The sequence below is a fragment of the Dysidea avara genome, chromosome 15 (genome assembly GCF_963678975.1).
Source record: "Dysidea avara chromosome 15, odDysAvar1.4, whole genome shotgun sequence".
NCBI lineage: Eukaryota > Metazoa > Porifera > Demospongiae > Dictyoceratida > Dysideidae > Dysidea > Dysidea avara.
The window spans coordinates 10,708,373-10,727,221 of record NC_089286.1 but is presented as its reverse complement, the minus strand read 5'-3'; the positions used below and the strand labels follow the sequence as shown (position 1 = coordinate 10,727,221).

The 18,849-nt window shown below is 38.2% G+C and overlaps 1 pseudogene; it reads right to left on the bottom strand.

The window, feature by feature from the left end:
- The window catches only part of LOC136246002 (dynein axonemal heavy chain 10-like), a 35,850-nt pseudogene that overhangs the window by 3,927 nt on the left and 13,074 nt on the right, over window positions 1–18,849 (bottom strand).

The following is an 18,849-nucleotide window of genomic DNA, read 5'->3' as shown; positions in this document are numbered from 1 at the left end:
TAGCAAAAAAATGAAGTTTCTTTCTATTCGTGTCTATGTTGTTAATAACATGGAAAATTAAAAGATAATGGCTAACACAACTCTTTAAGCTAGGACAAGTTAATGGGAAAGTGATCTTGGATTCTTGGCTATGTGTGTAAGAGTATTCATTTACCTTCTCCTGACCCTGTCCCATGGCTAGGAATTTCAGTCTGTTACCTCCAAATCCCATTCTCTCAGCCAGTTTCCCTAGGTCTCCAGCAGGGTCAGCTCCAGGGCTCAATATGAACACAATGGGAGACAGAGGACTGGACTGTTCAAACACAGACTCAAAACTGATCACAGGTGGTGTGACATATTTCTCTCCCATCCTCTGGGTCACAAAGTTGGTGATGGCTCGGTAGACACGATCAACTCTAAAACATCTCAACAACATCAGTTGCTGCAAGTCAGTGAGATTCCTTGAGTATTTCTCAGGAAACGTAGCAGATTCTGGAGTGTCCAGATCATACCACTAGAAACAAGAACCAATGCAATAAATTATGGTAATCTGCAAATGAAGTGCAATAGTTATCACTGCAGCAAATCAAACTTCACACTACAATAAGTGCTCACTTCTTTCCATGCCTTTTCACTCTTTTCCACATCACCAGGTAAGCTACCAAACACATCAGGGCTAATTTCACTCAGCCTTATAATGTCTTCCCAACCCTGGTCTGGAATCCTTTATATGGGTTGAGCCGAGAGCTCTTCTCCAATGAGATATTTCCCTTTATAAAGAAATCTAATTCTTCGTGCTGTAAGCTCTCCTCTACTTCTTGAATTTTAATTGTCATTTGAAATGAGAATAATAACTTGTGCACCTCAAACAAACCTGTAAGATAAACAATAAGTATGATAAAAAATTAGAGTGACTGTGAACAATATGTTATGCAAAGTATTCATTGCTACAATTATGTTATAGGTTAAAGCACTGCTGCACGTGTGTACGGAAAATATAGCACAAGGTTGTGTGTGTCAAGAGCTTCACCTCGTGCTGTATTAGCCTCTCAACACACACCCTCGTGTTGTATTTTTCATACACACAAACATAGGTGGTGCTTTAAGTGTTTTGTTATACTTCCTGGTCATCTTGCTTGAAGTGATTTTCTGAATTGCTTTAATTTTTGGTGATCAGACTATCAGTAAGTTATCATATAATCTATTGTAGTCGTGGAATGAACTGGTAGCATTAGTTTGGCTAGTTTTAGCGTTTGACAGTGTCACACACGTGATCCATCATGCTGTCTGTGTGGGGTTGTTGCTTCGACTTTCCCTGATCAGATTATCGGTAAGTGTTCATGTAATCTATTTCTAGTCATAGAACCAACTGGTAGGATTAGTTTTAGCTATTTAAAATGTCATGTACATGCTGTTTGTTTTCGTAACATTCCTTGCACAACTGTATGACTCATACAGTACAGTTATGCAGCTAATTGGTACAGTATGGAAAATACAGTAAGTGGTGGCACTTTGATCCTCCCACACAAAGTACAATAAATGGACTAACTTCAAATACTTTAACACTCACCAGTACAAGCATAATTGTATACATTGTGTGTAAGTGTGTCCATGATATTCTTCAGTCTCTTGGGTAGGTGAGAGTCAGGGAGGCTCTTCTTAAGGGAATAGTTGAACACTTCAAGGTAAGAACTCAGGGAGTATTGGTACATTGTGTTGATGGCTGCCATGTCAGCCAGTATGAAGAAGAGTACAGCACCTCTCCTTGCTGCTGGTCTGTAACCATCTCTGAGTTTGTCGATGTCTGCTGATGTCACTTGAGCTTCTTTCAGTTTAGCGAACACCTACATATGTAGTAATGTACACAGAATAGACATATAGGTATTACGTATACCTCTGAAGCTTTAACTTTAGTTTCTTCCAAAGTTTGTACCAGTTCCTCATTGTCCAACATGTTTCCAGTAGAGGTAGTTAACTCTCTTAACAAAGTATCCTCTAAATCTTTCAACAGTCGCTTGTTATCACTAATATGAAATGAACAAATGATTATTATGCAATTATAAACTTAAACAGCTCTTCGACATGAAATATTACAAAAATTAACACTAACAAAAAAGTCTACCTTGTTTCTTGGATCAGTCTTTCACGTTGCTCTTCCAACTCTTTCTTTTCAAACCCAACAATCACACTGAGTAGCTGATCTTCCAATCCCTTCAGTGTTACTGTATAATTGATGATCATTGTTCTTCCAAATATGGCTGATGTGTACTTAGGGTTGGCTAGTTTAGTATTCAAGTAGAGTTTAAAGTTTGGATCATAATCCACCTCCTTGTCTCCTAGTGTGATAGTCTGACGATTACCAGAACCTAAGTTTGCATGTATAAATATACTAGGAGAACCATATCGAATTCACAACCTTTAATGTTTTTGTCCAGTACAGAATCAATGACTGGATCAATGTACTCATCAACATCTTTAAACAGACATGGAAAACCAAACTTGATGGCAAGTTCTAGTTGCTTGATGAAGTCAGGATCATTAAAAGTACAAATCTAAATAATGAACAGGAGTACATATGAAGTATGGAATGATCATACAGTAACTAACTACCTTTAAATTATTCTTTTCTTCTTTCTTTCTGATCCAATTTAAAGCCTGCTGCTGAGGATCAATACAGAGAGGGTATCTGCTAGCATTTGTGGTGAGTATTCCATTTTGTATTGATAATTCATCAGGTGGTAATGACTCAGATGTCCACTTACTGATCTCAACATCATTTGTTAACAATGTTTCTAACTTGAATGGTTGACTGAGTGGAATCTCACGTTGTACAACATCAGCTTGCCAGTCCTCCACTTGCATTTGATAACGGAAGTCCCATGAGAAGGCACCGAGGTAGCTCAGAAATGATGATGATAACAAACAGTCTCCTAATAGTCGTACACGTTTTTGTTTCAGCTCTTCTAATTCTTCTTTCCATCTATGAAATTGTAAAGACACGCAAAGACACAGAGTACATACAATACAACAGATGTCTAAATACTTAACCTTTCCTTCTTATGATCGTAACGCATACATAGTACATAAATACAGCAGTATAATCGAGAAAAGAGCTTATCAGGACTTTACTGCCCCTTCCTGAACAGTAACTGGTATATAGCGGAATGGCTACTCTATGGAAACCCTTGCATGTTTCTATCCAATCAAATAAAATACATAAGTACTCCTCCTTGCAGGTACGTATATATTTCCACACAATATGTACACTTCATGTCAACGTACTGTTTACGGGCTCATGAAAGTATGGATAGACCCATGATGAATTTAGCAAGCATACAGGTCTCAGACTGACAATAATATTTTAGCTAGATATTGAAGGAGCACTAACGTGCCCTTTATGCTTTAAGTGTAAGTATTATTAGTGAACACCTTATAATTAGGTATGCCAATAATATTTTTAGCTCCAAATTCTTCTGCCTATATACTACAAGTTAATATCAATGTTTTTCTTTGCTTAGGTTATAGCATTTGTGGTTACATAATAATTTGCTGATGGTTGCATTGCCAACTCAGAAGTATAAACCACTTCAAAGGCTGACACTCCAATGAAGCAATGATATAATCAAAACTTCGGTTCCACTGCAAATCAGTGGCATCATCGTGAGTCCTCACTGCAGTTGCTAGCTTTCAATCTCTATTATAGCTAAGGTAAGGGTGGGCATATCCGTACAACGTTTGCACATGCATTAGAAATTAGCTCATTTCTTCTCAAGAGAATAACGGATTTTAACATGCTTGGTGCCAAATTGTAGCCAATGAACTAGGCTATTGGTGATATAAATTGTGAGTGGTAAAATGTTGGGTACTAGGAGAAAGAGCAGTCTAGGTTTGCAATTTGAGAAAATGCCAAAAAATTATGTGGCTGGGTTTCCGGACATCACTAAAAGTAGGCATACCTGGCATTATTATGGGAAATGCTGCACTCCATTAAGTGTCATGGCCCAGCAGAGACTGTTAGCATTCTGTTTGACTGGTTACTTTTGTTTCTGACAGTGATTTTTTTAGCAGCAGAATTGCCTTAAGCTGCTCCAAGTTTTGCTCAGACCTTGCGAGTGTCTTGCAATGCTTTCAAAGATGTGACATTCAATCTATTGCCTGGAAATCTGTATCAGCCCTTGCCTTAATACAAAAATAGCATTTTAAAGCAATGTGGCCCAGTAGATTCTTGCTGCAGGCTAGTTCTCTGAGCTGGTAGTTATATACCTGGTGGTTATACATCAACCTGTCAAAGGAATGACGTCACCATCCCAGGCCAACTCATTACAGGTACTCGGTCAGTAGGCTCATTTCCAGTTACCCTTCTTCTTGTATTAATGCACTAAGTAAATTGCCTATACTATACAAATATAGGGAAAAAATTAAGAATTTTTTAAATTAAGGGTCATAATTTTTTTCTTCTTTTCACTTGTTTGTTTTCATTTTTGTAATATCATTATGACTGGTGAACCCACGCATACTGCATCAAAAGAAAGGATGACACCAGAGGTAATGTTTTCGACTGAGCATGTACCCCAACTCTCAATTACTGCCTCAAAAGTGAAGTGGCCATTATGCTTTGCTTTCAGCTATGTTCAGCCTGTTTCACAGCATTACAAACGAAGAACAGTAGGAGAAGTGCCTCTAGTCACTAAGGAAAATATGGATAATTCCCATTCACAAATGCAGGGAAGCCATTGGGCTACCACAAATCGACACCTTGAGCTGTCAGCAAAAAGAAATGGGACACAAAGGAGGACAAAGGGCACCTGTTGGGCTGAAGTGATCTTGAACAGTAAAAAAATCAACCCCGCAGTCTTGCTGTTATCGAGTTATGCTTGTCTGAAGGAATCAGGCAGATAGGCAGGCAGTTAGTCAGTCAGTAGACATTTCCATTGAATAAATTTTAAAAACAAAATCTATTGGAAACAAAATCTATTGGAAGTATCTAGGGTCGTACTGAAGGCACTTTTGGGCTTGGTTATAACTAACCAATACCACCAAGGTGTCAGGAAGGTTTTATTGTGAAACTGATTTTTGGATGATTCTGATTTTTGGGTGATTTTTGGCCAGAAAAACCCAAATCTCCATGATTACATATATATATAACTATTTAAAAAATCTAAAATTTTAAAAGGAAGTAGGGATTGGTATAATCAAGAGTTCATATAATATATATATTGAGGAGAGTATCCTACTCTCATATACCCCTGTAGAAGGGCGTATCGTGAAGTTATGACGTAACGACAAGATGTTGTGGTTTCTGACGTACGAGCAGCCATAAAAGTGCAAGAATCGTTAGCACCATTTCACACTTGCGACGCTCAGAATAGCCATATCCGTGAATGGCCTAGCAAGAAACACCTACTAAGCGGTCTTAACCCATGAAGGAACGATTGTAGTTCGGTGAGAAACGCTTAGAGCTGGAGATGATTTGGTTGCTAGCGACGTTGTTAGGCACACGCTCAATCGATACCATGTTCAACTAATGACATCATTAATTATACAAAGAAAAACGGGCGAACTCAGAAGTGCTACGTCATAACTTCACGATACGCCCTTCTACAGGGGTATATGAGAGTAGGATACTCTCCTTAGTATATATATTATGAACTCTTGGTATAATATACATGCTACAAAAAGTAAGGAAACAAGCTCAAAAATGTTACAGCTAAAATGAGAAACGATCCAGCAGTAAAAAGGAAGGAAACAACATTAGACAACTACTTGCTAAAATGAGACTCACTTTAATGCCTACTTTTGGCTAGCTAGCTAGCATCTTGAAACGAGACCATCAAATTAGCCAAAAGTAGGGATTAAAGTGAGTCTCATTTTAGCAAGTAGTCGTCTAATCTTGTTTCCTTACTTTTTACTGCTGGATCATTTCTCATTTTAGCTGTAACATTTTTGAGCTTGTTTCCTTACTTTTTGTAGCATGTATATTATACCAATCCCTACTTCCTTTTAAAATTTTAGATTTTTTAAATAGCTAGTTTGTTTACTTTTTTGTCTAGCTAGCTAGCTACGTAGCTACATTATACTCTTTTTGTTTTCCACATAGTATAAATATCAGTTGAAGCAGCTATCTTTTACCCTCGTACGCAATAGCGTCTCTAAAAATAATTATCATCTTGTCTTTTAAAGCTATTACAGCAATTGTTAAAGGCTTCAGCTGCATTTCTAATGGCCTAAATATTGATGAACTTACAGTAAAGCATCGCTGGATAGTCTACCATTAAGAGTGGAACCCTCGCTTTTAGAAGTCTGAATCCCAAGGTGGATCTGCCCCTCCAGGACATATTAGCTAGCTACCTCACAAAAAAGCTAAACTGGTAATTAAGACTATATATAAATGCTAGAGACAACTCCTTGGGTACTACTTACATACACGTTCTCACACTTCGTTACAATCACATATTTGATTTGTGGCGCGCCACAATTATTAGTTATCCTTCGAGAAGAACAAAGAAGCAAATGAATGATGAAAGCAAACAGCATGCGCGCCCAATGAGAAAATGTTTTTTATGATGAAATAACCTGCCACAAATGAAGAAAGAAGAGCGATATACATGAAGGAAGCGAAGTAAGTGTTGTATCTTCTTCATCGTGGTCTAATGAATATAGCGATCCATAATTTACCGATTATCTTCCGGTTACGTAATTAAGAAACAATAACTGTGGCCAGAGAACAGCTGCGGGTGCCTCAGTTTCTACACCTTGATACTAAAATTAGAACTAGTTCGTCATTTTAGACCCGATAGGCATGAAAATTTCAAATGGGCAACCATGATATTTATGCATTAAAAGAGCATTTGTCATTTTTTGATAGCTCCTTCTGGCGAGGAATGGCGTGGAGGTAAAGAAGACTGACTAGTGCCAGCACAAAAGCGGAAGAAGAGTATATGATGATTGAGAAGCCAGAGAACAAAAATAGAAACGCACGTTTGTTTGTTCAGTTTTCAATAATGTATTTTTAAAGAATCAAGTCTCTAGGGCATAAACTGTAGGACTAGTTCTAGTTTGAAGCGAAAATTTATAACTTGCCTTCTACAGTGAGTTAAGGCATGGGATTTGGACTAAACTGTGCAGTAGTGATAGCTTATTGAGAATAAAAAGAGTTTATCAGAATGGTTTAATCCGTTCGAAAGTTATAGCAGAAAACATTATTTACGGGAAGCCATATGCGCAACTGTACAGAACACCCTTAACCAAGGTACAGCATCATTACAGCAGTACTAATTTATTCCAGGTGGTTTTTCGGGTAAAACTTATTGCAAGGCTGTTTTTTAAAGGTGTGAAAATCCACGAAACCATATAATTTCTACCAACCCCTACTATACAGTACTATCGTACTGTATGATATGTAACAACGATGCGTAGTTCCAATGGCTACAAGGACACTTCTCCATAGCTACGCTTCTATTTAATTCTCGTAACTAACTGTCTGCCGCCTGCGTCCCGCGCATGCCTATACAATGCATACATACATAATATATATACTATGGTTACTGAGTCAGTTCATTACATTTTCCCCCCTGGTTAAGTCTGCTGCCCCTAGCTGACGTTTCCTTAACCTTCCAGTCCAAGGTCCCTCCTGTACTGGCAGTGGGGATGAGTGGGCTTTACTTGTTCTCTTGGCTTAGTCTAAGTAGGTGATCTTTTTGACTTATCTGGTGGCCAAAACTGATTGTCCAAAATTTCATCAGGGCACCTTCTGAGACGATCTGTGGCTACCAACAGCAGATCTGATTCTGGCCTATCCACTCTTCGGATATGAGCATTGTTGTCTGCCAGTTTAACAACTCTGTAGGGTCCATGGTAAGCTCGAGCTAGTTTCCGGCCCTCCCCAGTCTTTTCAGCAGGCTTCAATAGAAACACTCGGTCTCCTACTGAAAAGTTAGGTGTTCTGGCATGTTGATCATATGCCAGTTTCTGCTGCTTCTGTGCTCTCTTGATATGTGTCCTGGCAAGGTCCCATGCATGATGCTTCTGTTAATTTCTCGGTTAAATAGATGCCATACTCACGCAAATCAACTTGTGACCTTGCCTTAGCAGGGGTTAGTACAGCTTCAGTTGGGCAACCTGGGATCATGACCATAGAGCAAGTAGAAAGGTGATTCATGTGTAAATTGCTGCTCACTAGCTCGATAAGCAAAGAGGACATAAGGGAGATTCTGATCCCAGTCACGGCCACCCTTTTGAGTAGTTTTTGCTAACATAGTGATTAATGTGCAGTGAATCGCTCCACTTACCCTGGGTGTAAGCTGTAGTGTTTGTTTGGTGAATTCCTAATAGTTGTGTAACTTCTTTCATTAGCCCTGATAAAAATGCCTTTTCCCTGTCTGACAAGATTTCAGCTGGAACACCATGACGACTCCTGGGTTCTCCCCGGACAAGCCCCCAAATGTAACGATAACGCTAGTTCCAACGGCTACAAGGATACTTTTCCTTAGCTACGCTTCTCTTTAATTCTCGTAACTAACTGTCTGGCGCCTGCATCCTACGCATGCGCAAGCAGACTATACAATGCATACATACATAATATATATACTATGGTTACTGAGTCAGTTCACTACATATATATATATACAGTACTACCACACTGTATAATAATTTCACAAACATGCTTGTATGAGTATTTAGCTACACATGAGTGCACCCACAGGATTTACTGGGCTGATTATCCCCTATTTGCGAATAAACTTCACCCCCTTTACTTCATACTACACAAATGTACACACCTGACTTTCTCAGAACCCAAACCAGATATCAACTTGTCAGCAGCTATCAGTCGTTTCTCCATAAGTTCAGCTTCAGCCTGTAATGCTTGCTTTTCTGATATGGCTTCTTTGTATTGTTTACTAAGAGCATTCAACTCTTCCTCAATGCTACTCAATTCTTTGTTGATCTTATCCAGCTCACACTTGCTCATTTGATAATTTTTCTCCAACCTAGCCACCTATGGTATTACCAACAGAAAGATGCACAAGAGGTAAACACATATACTTGTGTGTTCTACTGTAGTGTATACAATGTTATGAATACCCTATACACACCTTTTCTCTCTTAGGTTTAATTTCTCTGGCAACAGTACAGTAGCCCATGACTGCCTTGACAAACTTATACAAGCCAGCACCAGCTCTACTGATTTCTTTCATACGATCATATTCAATGTCTATCTTCTTTAAGAAAGCCTCAACTTGTTTTACCTGCATAAATGTGTTACATATTTACACTGTACATATGTAAATGTGCAGCTTACTTGTCCTGAATAGATTCCATCCACATCCAGGGTTGTTAAGGAGTTCAGGAAGTTTGTTTCAGACATCATCCCCTTAGCGGTTTTCCAGCTGACTTCTTTGAAGCCTCTCAACATGACTATGCACTCACACACTGTCTGAACTGGTGGGGGAGGCTTAGCAAATGATCTGCATTACACAGTACACATCATGATAAGTACTTGGAGCTATATACTACATTGACACTTCAGAACAAAGGAAACCACACAGTTATATCCCTGACCACAGGGCAATGTAATGATATTGTCCTGTGGTTTATCATGATACTGTATAGTCTGGTTGTTCTTCCCAAAATTTGTTAAGTATATGTGCCTAATAAAGAAATTTTGTCGTGAGAGTTTATTGATTCAATCTCTTGGAGTGGTGTGATTTGTATATACCAATAATTGGAGTCCAAAATAGTTCATGTGGAGCATGAGTACCATACCGTACTGTTGAACACTGTTTTGCTTGGTAAACATAGTGAAATCCACATTATTGGCACATACCACATAATCTCGAGCCTTGCACAGTTGATAAACCTCTAACATTTTTTCTAGCACAGCTGCACCTTGTGTTGGAGCTTTTGTGTGCATGCACTTCTAAACCATGACTTGGTATAAGAAATTGTAATATATATATATGTGACCGGATTTGTGAAACCCCGACACAATCCTGCAAGCTTTATACAGCAAGTATAGGGAAAATAAATTACATGCTCTTAGTTGTAACTTACGAACAGATTGACGTATGGAGCTGAAATTTTCACCATCGTGTTTGCCATGAATAGGGAAATCCATTACTGGGTAAGCTTGCATTTTTATCACTTTCTTCACTGCATACAAAGGCAAAATTTGTGAAGAAAATTTGATTGCGTACGATCGCTTTGACGTGACGTAAACAAATGCTCATAACTTGTGTACTCTTGGGTCTACTGCAACGAAACAAAGATTTTCCAACTGCTCTTGAGTAGGCGAATAAGATAATATCCAGGTTTTTATTGTTAGTCCTTTCCTTCACTAAGAAAGAGGCATTCAAAAAGTTTACGGAATATTTTCAATAATATGCAAACATTTTCACCCATTGTATTCAATGCTTTATACTGTAATTGATTTTTCTGTTGTTGCAACTTTGTAGGGCTGTAACTCTGAAAGTTATTGGCATACGAGGCTGAAACTTTGCCAGAGGGTACACTTGGCTAAGTAGATTAATAAACAGGAATTTGAAAAATGTGTGATTGTGTCGGGTTTTTGCAGATCCGGTCACATATGTGTGCTAACTCTGCGGTACAACCCTGATCACAAATGCCATTGATGCTGAGGTAGTATATTGAACTGTTTAAAGTTTTAGATTGTGGGTTTGAGTTTAGCTAGAATAGGCTAATTAGACTAAGTGTTTTCTTGAAGGAAAAAGCATTGTATTGTATAGTTCAGCAACTAGATATCACTAAATAACTGTTTTGACAATGATTGGATCGTTTTTCCACACAACGCATTCCAATTGCATGACAAGACATTCAAGGTCAATAAATCTATACTCTCTACACTTATCCTAATGCCCTAGCTTATCTTTAATGGGTTGTAAGACTAGAAATGGTATCACTAAACATGCAACACCTACAGCTTCTGTACAACAGCATTGTACAGGCTATGAACAATGTTCTGCAAGTACCATAGGCCACACTGTAAAACCCACAATCAATCTTTACATATCTTTGTATAAAGATATCTTGTATAAAGCTAATGGAATGAATGCCTTTCCACCTATTTGGTGAGTATGTCCACATGGTATATATTATTTATACTCTTGGGAATTGCCTAGATATATGCCAAATCTGAGGACTTGCAGCCCTCAGGTTTTGGAATCTTTGTATATAAGGCAAATCCCTTGTGGCCATGGTACAACTACTACACAATGATTTGTGATCCCTACCTGATTTCTGTAACATCAGACTTGTCAAGATCACTAAGAGCAATTCTAGCCTCCTCCAGAGCTGGAAGAGCAGCAGCTAATGCTTCCTCAGCGTCTGCCTACAGTGCAATTGATGACAGAAAGTGCACAAATAGAAAGTTTGAATAATCATTGTAAAGCAACTGTACAAATACACATGCATACTTGTGTATGTAAGTTTTATAATAGTAATACACATTTAATCACATTACCTTTTCAACAGCAATAACTTTATTTTGTTCCTCAATTTCAATACTTTTAGCTTGAGCCATTTGTTGTTTTTCTTTGGCTTGTTCAGTTTTAGAAGATATATCATTCAACAGTTCCTCACAAGCAGCTGTCTTCTTTGTCACAGCTTCTTTCTGCACCTCTAGTTTTTCATTCAGCACACTCAACTGTTCTGAGGCCTCAATAAGTTTTGTAAGACCTCCACTGAGCCTGTGACACTGTACAAGTGTACACATACAATAATACAGGTTTAGTGCAGCAGCTGCTATACATGTGAAAATACATCATATCCATTCTAACCTGATCAAGGAAGAATTTATCCTTCTGTTTCAGTAGGTCAGTATAACTGTTGATGAAGTCAAGGTAGTTCTTGGGAGTGACATGATTAACTCTACGCCATTTCCGTAGGAATTTTTTACTGTAGTCAGCAACTGATAAGTGTACATATACAATGTGTTCCACTACTGCACTGGTCTTGTCATCTGGGATTTGATCATTCTGTAATACACAAATGTTCTCAAGATGAAATCCTTTTGGTTTGAGACTATGAATACACAGAACAAGCGCTATAGGTCATGTTTTGTGGTCCTATATACGACTACACGACTACACGTATATGACTGTATTTCACAATTCCAAAAATGTTTACAAGTCCTTGACAATGTATGTACTGTACACTGAATGTGCAACTGAATGTGCAGTACAATGTACTGTACGCTAAATGTGTGATGAAGAAATTTTATACCACACAATCCTTGTGCTTATCACCCATCCCCAAAAAGATGAAAACAAGAAAATGTAGTTGCAGCTGCATTTTACTGCCTTTTTTTTCTTTAAATTTTTTTTTCATATGCTGCACCCTGAATTTTTTACTTGGTCTGAACCTGTACACGTACATTACATACTGTAGAGTCTGGTTGTTAAGTGCACACACACACACACACACACACACACACACACACACACACACACACACACACACACACACACACACACACACACACACACACACACACACACACACACACACACACACACACATATATATATATATTAAGTGCATATTATTTGTTAAGCACATAATTGTGACCTAATTTTAGAAAACCGTCGATCTATGCACAAGAATACTTTTGTAATAAAACGCATTCAAATACAATGGGTAAAAAATGCAAGCTTCAGAAAAAATTTATGCAAGCTTTTATCGCCTTTCTGGTCAGTGAATTGACACTCCAGTGGATAAATCCTGGGCATCATCGTGTTCCCCTATTCATAGGGAGTTTTAAAATCCTTGTTTCATCTTCATACACAGGTGGGTTTCTGAGTTACGGACGTCTATTTACGTTGCGGTGACGAAAGAATTTACGACGATTTTTCTTCAATGAATTCGCCTTCCTTCCGGATCACAGAAGAATACCTTTGGCAAAAACTATATACCTTCGTGGTTTCATAAATTCATGGCGAATGCAATGAGCAAAGATTCAACTCCGTACACCGTTGTATCAGTATGTTATGTAGTCTCGCCCCCAGACCACAAGGGTATGTTATGATGGTTTATATAAGTGCCTGTAGATTATTTTCTCGATGTCTTCTGTACATATTGATTTATTCACTCGTCCGGGTGTCTTGCTGTATTTTCCACACTGCTTATCTTATGAAGCTGAAACTTAGCCAATCCATTTCTCTGTCCCTGTAGACAACAAAGAACCAATAAAATGAACTTTGATAAATGTGCGTATATCAATGGTTTTCTAAAATTAGGTCACATATTCATTTCTTGTACTTAATCTTTGTATCAGCACATGTGGACAAACATGAAGCTCCAATTTGAAGTGCACTATACAAGAGAAGAAATGCTAGAGGTTTTTCAATTGTGCAAGGTGTAAAATTTCACGTGGTACATGGCCAACAATTAATTGCCTTTCACTATACACTTACCAAGCAAAACGGTCTTCTATAGTATGAAATACATGCTCCACAAAAAGAATTTGTACAAAAACCAGACTCCATGTGGTGACTGCAAATGACAACACCTCAAGAAAGTGAATCTATATTGCTTGCAATGAGGTTTTTTTATTAACAAATGTGCTTAACAACTACGTAAATGTTAATTGTAATATTCTTTGTAAACTTTATTAAGCAGATGTACCTAACAACCAGACTCTACAATACCTTCTATTCAAGAGTGTACATACTGTTACAAGATTTTGAAGCAATTCTGTATCAACATACAGTGTTGCTAACCTCAGATAGAAATCGAGAGGCTACTGCTTGTAATGCTTGTTTAGGCCAAGCAGTGAACCAGTCAATGGATGAGTTATTGACTAAACCAGGAAAGTTTCTACATCTATTCTTTAGTGTATCACCAACTGGTGACATTGCCATCACAATGTGGAGATTGTTAGCACATTTACTGACAAAGTATCCCCAAGTGCTCTCCCTGGTGGGTGGTAACCCAGTCTTCTGAGCCTCAGCACGAACCTATATGTGTGTATAAATACGAACAATGTATTGCAAGGTATCTGTACATTTATGAAATAATTATACATTCATAGATATAATTAATATGTACAAACTATGGCTGGAACAAAGGTTCGGAAGCTTCGAAACTTTTGTAAACTTTGAAGGTGGTTTTACCCCCTCCAAAGCTTCATAGCCATGGATACTGCCATGTCTAATCAGTCAAAATGCCATGTGCTTCTTGGAAGCTACAAATATCATAGACAAAATCATGGTATCTGAGCAGTTGTACTAGAGCCTGTACTACAGCTGCAACAAAGTCTGCATGAGACCAAATGAGTGTACACCCATCAGATATGATCATTAATTACTAACATGGCATAATCAGCAAAGCTTCGAAGCTTGGGTGGCTTTCTTTCAAGAAGCTTCAGAGGGTAAAATTCGACCTTCATTTCAGCCCTGTATATTTTGATTGTGCAAGCTCATGTGCACATGTGTGCATATACATACAATGTGTTTATGTATATGGAAGATGTAGAAATTAAACATGATGTACATATTGTGTATTGTAAAATGTTATATGTACGTATGAGAGTGCTAAATTAGATTACTTGTCCAATAATCTGATCCTTTTCATCGTCAGCAAACAGAGCAGGTACCATACCACTAGTCAACATGTTGTTGATAAGCTCTAGAAATCCTACAAGTGATAATACACTAAAGTGAACCATAAACTAAACAGGTTCATAAATGTGTACCTTCTTGAGCCACATGACCATCAGTAAATAAGAACACCATCTACAGAACATAACATGTAACACCTTCACATGTAAGCAAATGTAATCTTGACTGGTGAAAGCATATGTCAGTAACTAAAGGTACATATATGCTATGTTTACCTTTTTGTTTTCTATTCCTAGCTTGTTGTAAAGTGACCTCAGATCCTCTCTAAACTCTTCCTCACCATATCCTCTACTCAGAGTGATCTCAAATACTCCACAACCAGCAGCATATGCTGCCAGACGAGCCAGACTCTGTCTACCACTACCACCAATAGGGCGTGACCCTGGTCCATACGGATCACCTGGTGGATACGTGTCAAGTGTTGTAGAGCATCATCAAACAACACCAGATTCATCGGCTTGTGACTATCATTGTATTCTTCCAGGATCTGAAGTGAACATCAATGCTACTTATGATAACAATCATAGCAAAGTCACACACTTCTTCAAATAATCCCTTGGCAGCATCATAGTCTTGGATGTCTTCATAGATCCTTGGCACTTCAGGGTTTAATGCTGTACGATAATCACCATACAGTAGTGGATCCCTCAGTGCTGTTTCTGTATGTTCTGAAAAGTGCTCTTGAAGCAAACTCTTTAAACGTTCCTACACAATCAATCAAAAATAAGTACACCAATGTCTGTTGTATACATAAGAGATAGATATGTCCATACATACTTGTGAATGCTCATACTAGTACTATATTACTTACCGAAACTAGATCTTTGTCCTTGTCATTTGTCAGTCGGTCATAGAACACACGCAGGCACTCATTTCTCCACACTCTGATGAAGCTAGCTACACTATCAAACCTGTCTGGGGTGGTCAAACACAGACCATGGTATATACGTGACAAGTCTCTGAGGTTGAAGATGTAGTGGAATTTGGATGGTGTGGGAGGGAGATCTTTTACAATACTGTGATAGAGCTCCATGGTAGCTGTGGTGATCTTTTTACTTAAATCATGCATAGCTGTAAAACAGGTATATAGAGTAGTAACATACTTACAGACCAAAAACAAAAACAAAACTACATACTTTACTATTATGTCTGGCAACATTTACCAGTGGTGGATATAATTTTTAATGGGGTTTCTGAAACTTAATGAAAAGTGTATTATTCGTAGATAAGGAATAAAACAATAAGGCATCTGAGGACACACTTCCAGGATTTTAGAAGCGCTGAAATTGGATTTTAGAATACCTTTTTAAAGTTAACAATCAAATATGAAATAAACAAACTAACTGCAAGGCAAAGGTTGTGGCTAAGGTGTAGCTTTGATTGTTCTATTAGAGTAATAGACTCTTTCCAAAAATACGTCACTGCTTAGCAACACCTTTCCGACATTTTGATTGGGGCCACTGTCAATAATTACGATTGCTCTACATAGAAATACGGTGGTGAAAACAGCTCGAGCAGAGTAGTATCAGTAGTATTGTTAAAGGACAGGCCATAGAAATCTTCGAGGTTGCAAATTAGTGTTCTGGTTAGAGGCAGGTGGTTATCAGGGCTGAACAAGGTGTGAAACATCGACAACATTAATTTTCTTGTCTGCCAGTACAAGAAGCTATTATATAGCATGTGGGAGGTGGGAGGTCAGCCTGTTACAGTTACTATCACCAATACAGTACTAATGATTACCCATACAAAAATGCTATATAATAGCTTCTTGTATGGGCAGGCAAGGAAATTAGTGTTGTGGATGTTTTGCAGCCCTAATAACCACCTGCCTCTAACCAGAACACTAATTTGCAACCTCAAAGACTTCTATAGCCTGTCCTTCAACAATATTTCTCTGCTCGAGCTGTATTCACCACCGTATTTCTATGCAGTGCGATCGTGATTATTGACAGTGGCCCCAATCAAAATGTCGGAAAGGTGTTGCTAAGCAGTGATATATTTTTTGGAAAGAGTCTATCACTTGACTGCTCTAATAGAATATCTTGATCGCTTTTAAAGCAGTGGGAAGTGGAAAGCAAAGTGTTGCTGAGGGTTTAGTAGCTATAAAGGATGTTAGTTAAATGCAATCACATGTTTGCTAGTTAAAAGCAATCACATGTTTGCTACTTAGTATACTAGTTAAACTGCCACTGAACTAAATTTAAAAGGGGGTTTCTCTTGAAACTACAGAAACCTATACTTAGATCCACCACTGTTAAAACAAATGCACATACACACAATGTTAACAGAGGACATACATTTCTTAAATGGTTGCAGATGTCCCTGTAGAATGGAAGAGTATATGAGGAATAGTGATTCTGATGATGGAAATGTGATGTTGTAGACACTAAACAATGATATGAAACGTGGATCTACTTCATTACGACCTCCACCAGCCTGAAATTAGAGCAGAGCATGTACATTTCGCTGCAACTAATAAAATTGAAAGCTCAAATTAAACAATGGAAGTGTAACAGTTCATTCCAACATTTATGAAGTACATGGTGTAACATACTTTCCCCATAGCTGCTAAGAAGCCAATATCTTTGTATGCTTTCCAGTTGAGGTCTTTACCTCTATCATACATTCCTCCTCTCTCTAACAATAATTTCAGCAATGCTATTGGCTGTTGTGTGCCATACACATCAACCTAAAGCAAGCAATACAATAATACGACTTATATACATTAGTAGTTCCCACTTGTGGCATGTTCATGTCATCAATGAATATGAGTAGCCTCTTTCCTGGAGGTGGTCCATAAGTGTCCTTTGTTCTCTTCTCAACATTAGCCTCAATGTTACGTTGTACATCCATTGAAGTAGTTCTTGAGGAGAAGTTGATGTTCAGTAACAACTACAGTTTGACAAATAAAAGTAAGTATATTTGTTAGTGATGTTGTAATAAATAATATTGTTTTCTATAGTTCAAATATCTTAATCACGTATCTACAATTATATGCTCAAAAACGGTGGGGTACAATCTAGTATAAAAGTGAGAACATGTTCATATGAACAGTTTTCTTGCAGCATATATTAAAACACACTAAAACATAAAATGAACATACATAGGATTCTGGATCTAGTTCTCGTAGGAAGTTTTGTGTGGTGGCAGTTTTGGAGGTACCAGTCTCTCCTACCAACACCACAGGTCTCCGCACTCGTACCATCAGCTGTAACAACCAAGTATTTCTCACAGTATCCACAGTGGGTACAAGGATCTCATTAAACTTCATTCCTGGCTTGTGTACATAGTCGGGCACCTTATCAGCCCAAGGTACCCACAGCATTTGTTGTTGATCAAACATGTACTCATAGAGTGTTGGTAAATTGATTGGGATTTCACCCTGCTTGGCACAAGCTCCTTCTCCATTGTTCTGTGTAAGACCTGCTAGTTTTTTTACGTATGCATCAAACTTGACTCGTCCTTCTTCTAACAAGCCCGCTCCTATTGACCAGATTACACACTGAATGAAAATAGTCTCTAAAACTTCTGAGCCAATTCCCATGCTTGGTCCATCTCCTTCCTTTCCTCCTAGCTCCACAGTGGGAAGAGGGAGCAATGCACCTAACATAACTGTTAATTGGGTCACCTGGAAGAGAAAGTAATTTTGTCATACATTACCTGTCCCAATTATGTGTATATTCAACCTACCATGTTCAGATTAGTTAGTGGCACAATGGTTTTCAGTTTATCTCCTTGTCGACCTTCCACAATACCCTCCAGTACCATTGAGATACATTGTGGTACATATTTCTCATATAACTTCATCAATTCTTTACTGTCATTCTCATTAGGAATACTGTTCACCCATTTCTCCCAGAACGGAGCATAGCCAAGGTTCTTGGGGTCCACATACACCATACCACAACGTGACACAGTAGCTGGTGAAGCATACTGTAAGTCTGAAACCTGTATAGGTACATTTGTGTATATCATCACATGTGTAGTAACATTACTAAACACAATTTACCACTGTAAGTAAGGTACAGACAAGAAAGCCTGTGTATGGTTAGGATTAAACAAAATAGAACCCACAACCAATAATATTCAATACCATTGCACATGTACACATTGATCACATGATCGTTGCTCGTGGTAATAGTTAGAATTACTTGAACTAAATCCTGTCACAGAAATTGAATCCACCGCAAACATGCCAAAACATCTGCAAAGACCCCTCCAGTAGATACCATGGATA